Consider the following 11,637-nt stretch of genomic DNA (forward strand, 5'->3'; position numbering starts at 1 on the left):
TAGTTGATGATAATTGACTTTGCTATGCCCGGAGAAAACCTGAGCTGTCTCCCATAGATTGGATTTCAGGTATAGTCTCCCTAATTTACACAGAAGAAAGTTTGGGCTTTGCAGGATTAAGACACTCGTTCCAGCTAAGGATGATTATTAGCCAGCCTGTGCTGGCTACAATCTCAGCCCTGCCCATAGAGCATGTCTCTTTCTATTCATGGTATTCCTGAAGTCGTGCAAGGGGGAGGAGGAAGGGAGGGAGGGAGGGAGAGGAGGTGATGGAAATGAGGTGCCCTGGGTCAGGATGTTCCGGGCTCACACTTCAAGGGACTCCACTGTGATTCACTCCGTTTGAGCCTGGTCCAAGGGCCAGCCATTCCCAGGGGCTGGGGTCAGAGGAAAGGGCCACTGTCTCAGCCCAACAAAGATGTCTTGTTGCATCTTGTTCCTATCGATTACCCACCAAAGTGTCTCTCATTGTTAGGCATTCCCCAGGGGCAAGCAAAAGAAAAGCAGTCCTTTCTCCTTTTTTTGCTTTTAATGACGTCCAATTCTATCCAGTGATCTCTGCCCTCTTCCTAGAGGCAGGAGAGGGGGAGGAGGAGGGAAAGGAGAGAAAGAAAGCACCGAGGTAGTGAGGAGGGGCAGGCACAGACAAAGACAAGAGATTCAGAGACAAAGGGAGAGTCACCGACATACAGAGTCAGACATAGAGAGAGGGGTGGAGAGAGAGAGAGAGATCTACACACAGACACACAGAAGTTGCAGAGAGACTAAGAGACTGAGTAAGAGACAGAGTGAGGCAAATAGAGAAAGAACGTGTAGAGACAGAACAGTGGGACAAAGACAGGGACAGGCAGAGATGAAGCCACAGGGAGACAGAGAAACAAAGGACACGAGAGAGGCAGGTAAAGAAAAGAAAGAGAGGCAGAGGGTGAGGGGAAGCTGGTGTCACTCAAGGTCCTGGATCTGAAAGATTTCACTGGGAACCTGGGTGGCGCCCCAGACAAAGCCCAGGCACAAGATTCCTGTCCCTTAAAGGTCTGGGGATTGGTTGTTCTGCCACTTCCCCCTGTGAATTATGTCAATCCCCCCACAAGTGGAAATTACAGCTTTGGAGAGGCATGCAGCCTGTAGCCGATACCCTTGCCCGCGAGTTGGGTCCGGGTGCTAGGAATGAAACGGGCTTTGGATTTGGGAGATGGAAAATGTCTGTGAAGGTCAGCATGCACCAGACTCAGGCCTTATCTGCCTCGCCACCTGTCACATTTCCCAGAGAAGGTTCTCTCTCCCACTCGGCTTCACGATTCCCCTAAAAATGCTGAAGCCCAAACTTCCATGTCCCATGCAGTCCTCTGAGCTCTACACAACGAACATCCAAAGCACTCATCCACCTGATGTCCCACCGCCTCTCACACAAGCCACTGACACAACCCATCCTCTTCCCACCTCTTTCCCCACCTGCTCCTTCTCCTAGGTTCCCAGCCAGACATCCCAGCCTGAAACCTGGGGACCACGTACTGCTCCACCCCATATCAAATCACTCGCCATGGCCTATGAATTTTGTCTCCTTTACTTTTCCTAATCTTGTGCCTCAATTTCTGCATCCATAACATGGAGATAACAATGCCTATCTGATAAGTTGTTAAGATAATGAAATGAGTTAATATGTGCATTCCTGGCCTACAGTAAACCCTCAATAAATATCGCTAGTGATTAGCAGTCACAGAGCAGTTCCCTCTCTCTTTCCAGCTGCCGCAGCCCTCTCTCAGCTCACCATCGGCTCTCCTGCCTGAGCCCTGACTCTGGACACAAGGATTCCAATCCTTCCTCCACAGCCACTGTGATGATCCCTCAACAGGGCAACTGTTTCCACCTTCCCACTTAAAACCATTCACAGAGTCCAAACAGACATAAGGATGGGGTTTAAGCACTTATTCTGGCAAAAAGGATCCTCCATGATCTGGACTTCTCTACCTCTCTCTTCTTCCTTCCCGCCATCCCTCATCTCATCGAGAGACACATCTGTGCACGCCAGGCTGTTCTCAACCTCCCTGCTATTGTTCCTGCTGCTGTTCCTTCTTCCTGGAGAAGCTTTCCTCCTCCCACATCCCTACTTGCTCCATTTCCTAAGTGTCCATATGTGCCAAGCATAGTAGATGTGCAAATGGTTTCTAATCTTTCCAAATAGACACTGTCACCTCCATTGTACAGAAGGAAGGGAGGCATAGCTTGTCCAAGTCACATTGTTGTAAGAGGCAGAGCCTAACCCCAACCCCAGGGCTCCGCTCCCATGTCTGTACCCCCCCATGCCGCACCGTCAGCAGGTAGTAAGAAAGTGACCTACACCTATGGAGCAGTGACTATGTCTTAGGCCTATGTAAGCATCACATGCAGTATCTTGTTTAATCTTCTCAACCACCCTAAGAGGTAGGTGCTTTTTGCAGAGATAATTATTTTTCCCCACTTTCCAGGTCAGGAAACCAAGGCACAGAGAAGTTGAAAAAATTGCCCAAGTAGCCAAGTGGGGAGCTAGGATAGAAAATATAGGTATCCCCTGCCACTACACTCTTGTCCTTACATAGACTAGAAACTGTGCTTTCCAGTACACACACATGTGCGTGCACACACAGACATTTGAATACTTGCACAGGCATAAGTGACTTAACAGGGTTTTAAACCTTAGTCTTCTGATTCCAGGATCTTCATTCTTTACTACCCCAAGCTGCAAGGAGGAGGATGGACGTGTACATTATGGAAGCACTTGGACTTCTTTGGTCTGGAGAAGATTCCAAAAACATGTGAAGGGTTATCCCAGAAAATAGATACCAGACTTGCTCTGTGGATTCTCAAAAGCAGAACTAGGGCCAACAGGTGGTAGTTAGCAGATTTCTGCTTAGTGCAAAGAACTTTCTCAGGGCCAACTTGTGCACCTTCCAGGGAAGTAGTGAGACCCACATCACTGGCACTAAGCAAGCTGACTGAGTGACTTGCTTGGACTGCATGTCAACACAACAAAAAGCAGGCATGAGACAGAAGTCCCTCCTGCCCCCAAATCTAAGAGACTATTTGGGGACAAAATGTATATTTGAGATTGCCTGATAAGACACCACATTTTTGGGTCAGATTTCACAAGCACTAAGTTCCTATTGAAAGGCCAAGGCCTTAGTGCAGTGATGGCGAACCTTTTGAGCTCAGTGTGTCAGCATTTTGAAAAACCCTAACTTAACTCGTGTCACATAGAGAAATTTTTTGATATTTGCAACCATAGTAAAACAAAGATTTATATTTTTGATATTTATTTTATGTATTTAAATGTCATTTAACAAAGAAAAATCAACCAAAAAAATGAGTTTGTGTGTCACCTCTGACACGCGTGTCATAGGTTCGCCATCACTGCCTTAGTGGATGGTTATAAGATGAAGTGGAGAGGCTGGGCCATGTCATCTTTAAATGAGTCCTGGATTCCTCACGTCTCATCTCTATGATAATCAGGACCAGTCATATGTTCACTGCACAGTCCCTCAAGGCTGCTAGGGCCAGCATGTCCAAGGTTCCCAGGGCCACCTCGATTAGCCTGTCTCCTCCACACGCTTCTGGAAGTGTGCCTGCAGATGCAGGAGCCTTGGCTGGAAATAGGAAGCAGTATGTGGCAGAAGTTGCAAGCCAACTTCAGGGATCCTAAGAATTCAGGTTCAAATCCAAGTTTGTCTGTAACCCAAGTAAGTCCCTAAACCTTCTACAGTGAAGTTCCCATCTCTGGCCCTGGAGTGGCCGAGGAGATGCAATGAGGAGCACTCTTTTGCACAAAGCTTAGGAAGCAATGGGTGTCCAGGAAAAAGCAGCCCATCCATGCTCCCTCCCACACTCCTCTCTCCTCATTCCTCTCTGCTTGCTTTTCCCTCTTCCATGGTTCCCAAGACCTTGCAGCCCACATTAATCTTCTTGCTGGGCCAGTGATCCCAGGTGGGCCCAACAGGCTCTCTTACCATGTCAATCATCCTAACTCCCTGTGGTCAGGGCTTTGCAGTTTATGAGCCTCATTCCCACACATCATCACATTTAATCCCACAGGATCCTTTCCCACTAATGACCCTCCCACCTTCTCACTCCACTCCCAGCAACACTCCCTGCCATCTATTCCTCAAACAAGCCAAGCCCTTGGATCATCTCGGGCCTTTGCACTTGCTATTCCCTCTGCCTGGAATACTGTCCCTAACCCCATTCATCTCATAGCTGTCTCCTCCTCATCACTTCGGATGTCGCACCTCAAAAAGTCCTTCTTTGACCAACCAAGTTAAGGAACATTCGTCCCAGACACTCTTTGTCACATTACCCATTGTAGTTCTCTCAGAGCACTGATCACAATCTGCACATCTTCTCTGTGTTGTTTGGCTTAATTTTTATTGTAAGACTGCCTCTTCAGAGTGCAAACTCCTTAAGGAAGGGCCATCATCTCTCCTGTTCATTGTATCACAGAGCTTAGCAGAGGGAGAGCACTCAGAGAACGATGAATGGATGAGTACATGGAGGAGCAAGTGAGTATTATTATTATCGTCCCATTTCATGGATGAGGGAACTGGGGCTCAGAGACTTGCCCCATCTCACAGGGCTGTGTGGCTCTCTTCTAACCACCACTCGGCACCCTTTGCTTTGATCTAGGAAGCTGGTGATTGATCATGACTCAGGGAGCGAATAGACCTGACCTCAGGAGAACAGCCCTAGCCCAAAGGATAGTATTTCTTATTGCCACCAAGTGCTAGGCACTGTGCTAGGTGCTTGATGTGCATGACATCACTTAATCCCCCCCAATTCATCTCAGAAAAGGAAACTGAGGCACAGGGAGGTCAAGTACCTTGGTAACGTTGTGACAGAGCAGGACAGCCAGCTCGAGACCATAAACCCCCAAGTCGTCGAGCCACTGTGGATGCTGGCTTCTCTCTCTGTTGCCTGCTCCCTCCTTTGTCCTTTCTCAGCTCCTGCTCTTGTGACCCACAGGCTTGTGTCAGATCATTTGAGACTCAGGAAAGCCTTTGAGTTTAAATGCAGCTGGAAATCTTAGGATCTCTGAAAGCAAAAGAGAACAAGCGCTTTGAGAAGCACCCACCTGTAATTGGCACGGCCTGGTCACAGCTCTCTCAATTTGTAACGAGGCGGAAATCCTGTTGAAGTCCCTGGAAGGCCGTCCCTGCATAACGAGGACAGGATCCAGCCCTGGGCGGTTCTGGCCGCTTTCAAAGCCGCAGCCCAGAGCCAGTTTTAATGATCACGGAAGGAACTTCTGAGAGAGTTGTAAGAGGAGGATGGGATAATTGCACTAGAAATATATGCCACCACGACAATGGCCCGCTGGCCCCGGGCTCTTCAGGGGATGTGGCCTTTGAGGTCAGCTCTCTAGCACCTGCTCTGATTCTCTCTGACTCTCTGCTCCAAGATAATTATGAAAGATAGTATAATCCCCCCACCATCACCACCACCACCACCATCTCACAGACTCTACCTCTCATCCCCATGAAGCTACAGAAGAAAATGATTCATAGTGGCCGAGTTTAATGAAAATACCATGAGTTTGGGAGTAGAAAGCTTGACCATGCTCCTCACCAGCTGTGTGACCTTAAAAAAGTTACTTAGCCTCTCTGGACCCATTTTCTCAACTGGATAAACAATATCAAGTGACACCTATCTGATGGTCTACCTACAGTGCCAGTGAAAGTGCCTGACACAGGGCAGGTGTGCTAAGGGGATCACTGCTAGCAGCAGAGGAAGAGAACTGTGAGCTTTCGCCTAGGGTTACTGTCTAGCTCTAGTCTCCAGAAATGCATCCATACTTCTAGGACAAAAGTATTCATATGTAAGTGCTCCTGTGTCCTCCTTCCTCTCCTCTCCCACCTCCCTGCAACCTCTACCTGCTAAAGAGGATGTTCCCTTTGTATATTTAACTCCCCTGCCCCCACCCCCCAGGGAGACTTCTGTCTTTGTGAGATTTCTGTGCTATGGATCTGAGAGAGTGGTTATGTTAAACACCAGTGGGTCACTGAGGTCTGTAGTCACCTTCCACCTCTTTTCTGTCCACTAGAAATGTAAACTCCATGATGAGTTTTAGTCTTAGTCTGTTTTGTTCACAGCCATATCCTGACACCTACTATAATCCGAGCACATAGGTATTTGCTAGCATCAATGGATATTTCATAAATAAATGAAAGAAAGATGAAAGAATCCCCACCACCAGTGGTTCTCAGCCTGGGGTGATGTTGCCCCTTCCCCCAGGGGATTTTTGGTCCAACCAGATGTCCCTGTTTCCACTCTCGTCCACCGAAATGCACTCTCCCTGGAGCAGCCACAGTAATGGTTGAGAAATCAAGTCAGTTCCCTACTAAAAACCTTTACAAACACGTATGGCTTCCAAGTGCCCTCTGAAGAAAATCCAAACTTCTTACTGTGTTACAAAGCCCAACATGATCCAGCCTCCACCTGCTTTTCGGTCCTCCATTCCTGCCAGTTGCCTCCTCACCCACTGAGCTCCATCCGCACTGACATTCTGTATCTCTCACTTGATGGTTCTCAAAGTGTGGTCCTTGATCCAAGTTAGACATGCAAATTTTTCAGCCCCACCCTGGACATACTGAACAGAAACTCCTGGGATAGGACTAGCAATCTGTGGTTTAATAAGCCCTCCAGGTGATTCTGATGATGCTCAAGTTTGAGACCCAATGACCTAACAGAGGTTCATCCCTACCTCAGGACCTTTGCACTTGATCTTGCTCTTCTCATTGTCTAGAATATTCTTCTTCCATACCTTCATGTGATTAAATCCTTATCATTCAAGTCTCGCCTCAATTGATACTTCCTCACATAAGCCTTCCCTAGACAATCTAGCATTGTCCCCTGATTCAAGTTAATATCACATTACTTCATTACAGGCAGTATTTTATTAGATTATAATAGTCATTTATTTGTATTTATTTTCTCTCTCCTCCACTACAATGTAAGCTTCATTAGAGAGCAGGGACACTGTCTGTGTTGTTCATTGCTTTATCCCGGGTATTCTGAGCAGTGCCTGTCAAAATATTTATTAAAGGAATGAATAAATGGAAAATGTAGTTAATGAGGAGCAGAAGAGAAACAAAAAGAGGAACAAAAGAGGGTATCAATTTATATTATAATGAGAAGGGCAGGGTAAGAAAGAAAAAATAATCAAACTGAGGTATTTAAGAATTTTGGCTTTGCCCAGCCAGCGTGGCTCAGTGGTTGAGCATCAACCTATGAATCAGGAGGTCACGGTTCAATTCCCAGTCAGGGCACATGACCGGATTGCAGGCTCAATCCTCCATGTGGGGAGTGCAGGAAGCAGCTAATCAATGGTTCTCTCTCAACATTGATGCTTCTCTCTCGCCCTCCCTTCTGCTCTGAAATCAATTAAATAATAATAATAAACATTAAAAAAAGAATTTTGGTTTTGGAGAGATGAAAGGAGTATGGAGTTGAGAAGGATAAAAAGGAGCTTTGAGAAGTGTTGCTGTGGGTGCTACAAGACACACAGTAGGAACTCAATCCCCTCAGAGCCTCAGACCTGTACTTTGTTGAGTGTGACCTCATGTGGAGTGATATGGGGCCGTGGGAACTTCCTGTATTCATTCAATACAATAGAAGTCCCTCTAAAGCCATGTCCCGGGAAGAACACAGAAGAATTAGACGCGAATCTTGTCTTTAAGTAGCTTAAAGTGTAATATAGGAGCTAAGACATGCACAGAGGTAGTCATGCGAAAAGGTGGACAATGCTAAGAAAGGAAGCATATTCGTCAGTTCCCTCCTCTGTGAAGCATTGCCTAGGTGTTTTACATAAAGTACATCATGTGATACCCACAGACACTGTTAGTAAGTAGCCCCATTTTACAGATGATAAAAATAGCATCTGTTGAGCATTTGTCTGGTTTAAGTTAAATGCTGTCTAAAACATGTCACTGAATTCTTATAACACTCTTAGGAGGTATTTATATCAGAATCCCCTTTGCACAGATGAGAGTAAGCCCCAGAGAGCTGAGAATATTTGTACAGATGATAGAGCACCTTTGCTCAAAAGGAAAAAGAAACAAAAACCTAGGGAGCCCTATTCCCCCTGGATGCTGTGCAGAGGCCATTTTGGGCTTTATACAAGGAAGACCTTGCCAACCAGCATGGCTGTCTGACCATGCAATGGCTTATCTCCTGAGATGGTGAGCTCTCTGTTGCCATGTGCATTCAAATGGAAGCCAGACCATTTTTCTGGACTAATATAGTGATTTCTTGGAGAGAGGGATATTAAACTGATGACTTCTATGCTTCAGGACATAGATCCCATGATTCTATTTTTAGCTTCATGGCTTTGGAACAGTTCTCTCTCTAGATCTCATTTTCATGTCACTGGATTATATGACTGTCAAGGTTCCTTCCAGACCTTGCATTCAAAGGTTCTCAGTTGTAAAGGGCAGATAGGGAGGCCAGGGCCACTGAGCTCTGGCCAGGTGTTCGGCAACCCTCAGTGAAGGTCCTGTTCAAGCCAAGAGATCTGGGAGCTTTGAAAGCTATACTTCCTTCCCAGTTTTGCCTGCAGCTGCCCACAAGCAAACCCATATTGTGAAAAGGCAGCAAAATACTGGTTTGATGAAAAAGTCTTTTGGAGCCATTCCCACAGCTAACTTGGGAACCTGTAATTCCCCACACACCACCTCCATTCCCACACCATCACCCTCCCCATGCGCGCCCCCCCCCAAAAAAAAGCCTCATTTGATTAGAATTCCAGTTATACTCCAGTGATCTCAGGTGCCTGGAATTCCTTTATCCCAGGGCAAGAGTGTTTGGACTTTCTCCTGAGTCTTAGCTGCCTCTCCACTTCATCAGCACGCTGGGCTCCAGGCCCACCAGCCCCGAGAAGGAATTGAAAAGATGCCACAGAGTTTTATGAAATCATATGCAAGATCTTTAAGGATGCTTTCTGCTGAGAACAGAGAGCTTTTATTTTGCAATAAATCACTTTAAATAACAATTTTACAGTCTGTTAAGGTCTTGAGATAGAATTTAGGATTCTGGGGAATTATTCCTTCTTCCTCACTTGGCCCTTTCTTTTGCCTTCCCCTACCCACCCTCTTCTGGAGGATCCAGGAAAGGAGGTGGAAGGAGAGGGATCTGAACTGATTACCTAATGCCCACAATTCCCCCACAGGACTGCGCTTTGTATCTTTGAAGCACTTTACCCATCATGTCATGTGAGCCTCATGAAGAGGCTGCAAATAGGCTGAGCAGGTATTAGTGGTCCCATTTGCCAGATGAGGACATTAAGGCTCTTAATAGAGCCGGTATTCACAGTCATTTCTTCTGGTTCCAAGTCAAAGGCCTTTTCCAACACAATACAATAGCCCACTGGTTACTGTATGAATTCATTTCTATTCCTAAATTAAGAAGGGGACCCATGTTGGGAGGGCTGAACTCCTTAAACGAGAGGCCAAGAATTAAAAAGTAATTGTCCTGTGATAATGGAGGACTGTTCTCATTCCTAATCCCACAGCCACCAACTAGCAAATTGAGATGGTAAACCTATTAGCCAAACACTTGTGACCTTTAATCCACCTTAGGTGCTCTTTTGCCTAAAGGGAAAAATTACAGAGTTCAAAGAAAACTTGGAGACTATCTAATCCTACACTCGAAACCAGCGGTCCTCAAACTATGGCCCGCGGGCCACATGTAAATACAAATATTGTATTTGTTCCCGTTTTGTTTTTTTACTTCAAAATAAGATATGTGCAGTGTGCATAGAAATTTGTTCATAGTTTTTTTTAAAACTATAGTCTGGCCCTCCAACGGTCTGAGGGACAGTGAACTGGCCCCCTGTTTAAAAAGTTTGAGGACCCCTGCTCTAAATGATGCAATAATGTGCTCTACACTACACTATATCCCTCAGGCCTCTGCTTGAATAACTCCCATCATGGGGATCTCATTAACCTCTCTTGTTCCATTCATTCTTCCATTTACTTGCCTTCTTTTATCTAAACAACAGATATTTTCTGGACATGCATGGTGTGAAGCCTGTGAATACAATCCTGGATATCACATATTCAAACAGTAGTGGTTAGGAGAAAGTTCTGAAGGCAGACTGCCTGGGTTCAAATTCTAGCTCCATCACTTACTTGCTATATAACCTTGGGCAATTACTTAACTTCTCCTTGGCTCAATATCCCTGTGTATAAAATGAAGACAAGAATACTTACTAGCAACCATTGTGAGCATTGAATGCACAGGAACTAGTAGCATGGATAAGGAAACAGGCATATACAGTACATTGAAGTATGTGTGAGAAAGCAGTGGGGGCATCTAATCCATTGGGGTGGGTGGCCAGGAAAGGCGGTCAACTCTCAGTGAAACGTTACAGCCAACAGTTGTCCAAGCAAAGAAGGAGAAGACTATTTCAGGAAGAAGCAATGCAACAGCAGACGCTGTCCTGTATGGACAGGAAGCCTAGACTGTTCAGAGAATGGTAAGCGTTCAGTGTACCTGGAGCAGAGAGGACACAGCAGGAATGTGAGCTAGACATTTACGTTTCAGAGAGCGCCATGATGGGAAAGTCCTTTCTATGCATGGATGTCTGGCATGGCACTTAGAGACTTCTGCAGTTTGGCCCCAACTTTTGCAATTTTATAAATTCTGTACCATTCACAAGTCTATCAAGAAGTACACCTTTATGCACCTAGGTCTTTGCTTATGCTGTTTCCCTTCCCAGGAATGTTACCGATAGGGGACATTTGGGGTTCAGATTTTCTCAGAACTCCATGCCATCATTTACTAAAAACCCCTCTTTCTTATGAGACTTATGTGATGTGATTCAGGTGTACTCGCCCTAATCTAACCCCACCTCCAGACTATGTCCCACGAAGAATTGCACACTCTCTGGACATAGTGATGGTTTCAAGGATAGACGTATAAATCAAGCCAAGCCATCCAGAGCCCTCATTCACTTGGTGTTGCTCAACTGGGAAGATACGTATTTATAGCTGCCAGACCATCTTGCATGCCCCTCAAAAGAAAATGTTCTGAGGAATAATGCCAACCAGGGAAAAGCAGAGCCTAAGCATGGCAAGAGAGGTAGAGGCAAGATATTATCATTTGAGCCTCTAAGTGAAGACCTGCCTAGAACCAGCCACACTCCTGGTCTCCATAGTTATGTGAGCCCATACTTTCTCTCTTTTTTCTTAAACTCCCTTGAAAAGGTTTTTGTCACTTCCAAAGAAAAGGGGTTCTGATTAAATCACTTTCTGACCCCTTTGTCACCTGCCATAGCTTGGCACAGTTACCAACTCTTCCATGATCACCTCATGAAGCACTCAGGTGTGTGGCGGCCAACTGGCATTTATCACAACCCACCTTCCATATTAGAACTGGTATATACATCCTATTTAACATCTAAGGGGAAAACTCCTCATAGGCAGGCAGCCTTCTATCCCCAGGGCATATATTATAGTATCCACTATGAAGCAGATGCTCAATGAATGTTTGTGCAGAAAAAGAAAAGGAATATGAAAGAAGAACATTGGACGTGGTCTAATATTTCTAAACGGGTATCCTTGGAAAATCCACCCATTTACCATAAACACCATTTTTACACTGCTTCACTTCATA

The sequence above is a fragment of the Myotis lucifugus genome, unplaced genomic scaffold (assembly GCF_000147115.1).
Source record: "Myotis lucifugus unplaced genomic scaffold, Myoluc2.0 scaffold_168, whole genome shotgun sequence".
In the NCBI taxonomy this organism is placed as follows: Eukaryota; Metazoa; Chordata; class Mammalia; order Chiroptera; family Vespertilionidae; genus Myotis; species Myotis lucifugus.